This window comes from Capra hircus, chromosome 28, assembly GCF_001704415.2.
Source record: "Capra hircus breed San Clemente chromosome 28, ASM170441v1, whole genome shotgun sequence".
Lineage (NCBI taxonomy): Eukaryota > Metazoa > Chordata > Mammalia > Artiodactyla > Bovidae > Capra > Capra hircus.
Window position 1 is genome coordinate 3,821,935 of NC_030835.1, and position 2,332 is coordinate 3,824,266.

Sequence of the window (2,332 nt, forward strand, 5' to 3'; positions counted from 1 at the left end):
AGAAGCAGGGAGGAGAAGGAGAGGACAGAAGTTGAGATGGTTGGATGGCATCACCGACTTGATGGACATGAGTTTGAGTAAGCTACAGGAGTTGGTGATGGACAGGGAAGTCTGGCATGCTGCAGTCCATGGGGTTGCAAAGAGTCAGACACAACTGAGTGACTGAATTGAACTGAACTGAACTGAACCAAACCAGAACTTGCTAATACAGTGGGCTTAGGCTAACGATGAAATGTTCGGGCTTAGGTAGCAGTGAAGGTCAAGAGGTGAACTAGGCTGCCGATGAGCTAGATCCAGCCATCTCTCCCAGCATCAGAACTCAGGCTCTCTCGTTAGTTCCCCCTGTCACCACCGTCAGCCTCTGGGTTGTTTTTCTCAAGCAAGCTCTCTCTGCATGGTGGCCTAGAAGGACATTACAAGAGGGAATGTTCCATTCCCCGCTAGAGGCAATCCCAGAGAAAAAGAGAGAAGTAAAAGGCCTGGGGAGGACGCTTTAATGGCCTGGGTTGGGGAGCATGCCCAGTGTTGAGGCCACTGCCGTGGCCAAGGAGATGGAGCGCATTGATCGGCCAGCCAGGAGCACTTCCCAGCACAGCCTCAGGAGAGAAAGATTCCTTCCCCAAAGACAGAGGGGTGGGAAGCATGGGAAGAGACCAAAACTGGCTGCCACAGTCCATTACCCTGCATGAGGCTGATGAAATGCAGGTTCAAGGTATAATTACACAGTACAGCTAAATAACGGAAGAACTAAAAACCATTAGGGGGAAACCATACAACTTGGGGAAATTGAGGGAGGACGGAGAGCCATATTCCTGAAGCAATTTCTTTTTTTTCCATTGTAATGAGTGAGTGAAGTCGCTCAGTCGTGTCCGAATCTTTGCGACCCCATGGACTTTAGCCTACCACGCTCCTCCATCCATGGGATTTTCCAGGCAAGAGTACTGGAGTGGATTGCCATTTCCTTCTCCAGAGGACCTTCCCAACCCAGGGATCGAACCCAGGGCTTCTGCATTGTATGCAGACGCGTTACCGTCTGAGCCCCTGAAGAACTGCTACACAAGAAGCCAAGTCCTAACTGGAGGTGCCGGGGATTGAACCCGGGGCCTCATGCATGCTAACCACTCACTCTACCACTGAGCTACACCCCCTACTTTCCATTGTAGGGGGTCAATAAATTTTCTACAAATAACGGATTAAGGAATAAGAGTACATATGCATGCTATTTAGAGTTATGGTGGTATACCAGAACTAAAAATGAAAATGTTTAAAAGAAGTTTGCTTCTAGAGAATGAGGCCAGAGCTGGGGAACAGTGAGGCTGGCAACTGTCTTCTTTCATCATAAATTCTTCTGTCCTGTTTGACTTGTTCCTATTTGTATGCATCACCTTGATAACAAGATATATGGTGATCATGAAAAATCTGTAAACATTTGTATGAATGCCCTAAGCTTTGAAAAGGAGTGATGATCAATACCTAGCATTGTGACTCCATTTGAGACGAAACTTTAGGGTCAAATACAGATGAAGAAGATGGTTTAAATCATCTTTATTAGCATTTAAGTTACACTTTTTAAGAAGTAAACTGCTTGGTTTTTTTTATCTGCTAGGCTGAACCTCTAAGAGTTTGACCTACTAAGTTTCAATAAAAGATAGATGTCCCAAGGTTTAAAAAACAAACAAACTCATCAACTTGAACAACAGAAAAAGCAATTACAAATAGATGAAGCGCTGAATGGATGGACCTCTTGTCAGCCCTCTTTCCATAGGAGATGCCTTAGTTTTCACAAGAAGACCTGCCCCTCTGCCCTTGATCTGTTTCACAGACATACGGCTCATCTGCGTCTGGTGTCTGTCCAGAACACTGACCGCAACATGTTCACCCCTCTGCTCCTGCCAACTCTGGCCCTGATGGGTGACTGGAAGCTGCTGAGAGCAGCTAGCCAGCATCCCATTCACCTTTGCTTTCTCAGGGCCTGACATGATTCTTAGACTCTTGGCATAGATATCCATTTCTGGCTGCCCAGAATCCAGGCCTGCCTTATTCACACCTGAATTTTCTATTGACTTAGAGATTAAAGCCCCGCAAGGGTCCAAGTTTGAGAAGGTCCCTGAGGTCATCAGAATTCCTTTTCTTTTATCAGTCCCGGACTTTCCAGGCCATCTGAATCACCTAAACTGACAGGGACCCCATTCCTCGCTAGTAGCTGCTCCTTCTCCAGCCAAGTCGGTAGTCACTGACCAGCCCCTACAAGCCCAGGCAGCACCAGGACCAGGATGTGGGAGACGCTGTGGCAGAGCCCAGCCTGCGCTGCTAGCTGACCCTGAAGCAGCCA

General features: G+C 47.5%; 1 non-coding gene across 1 annotated transcript; it reads right to left on the reverse strand.

Annotated features, from left to right (window-relative positions):
- Positions 1,077–1,148, reverse strand: TRNAA-AGC. Its single transcript has one exon. It is a non-coding gene; the product is annotated as a tRNA-Ala (tRNA).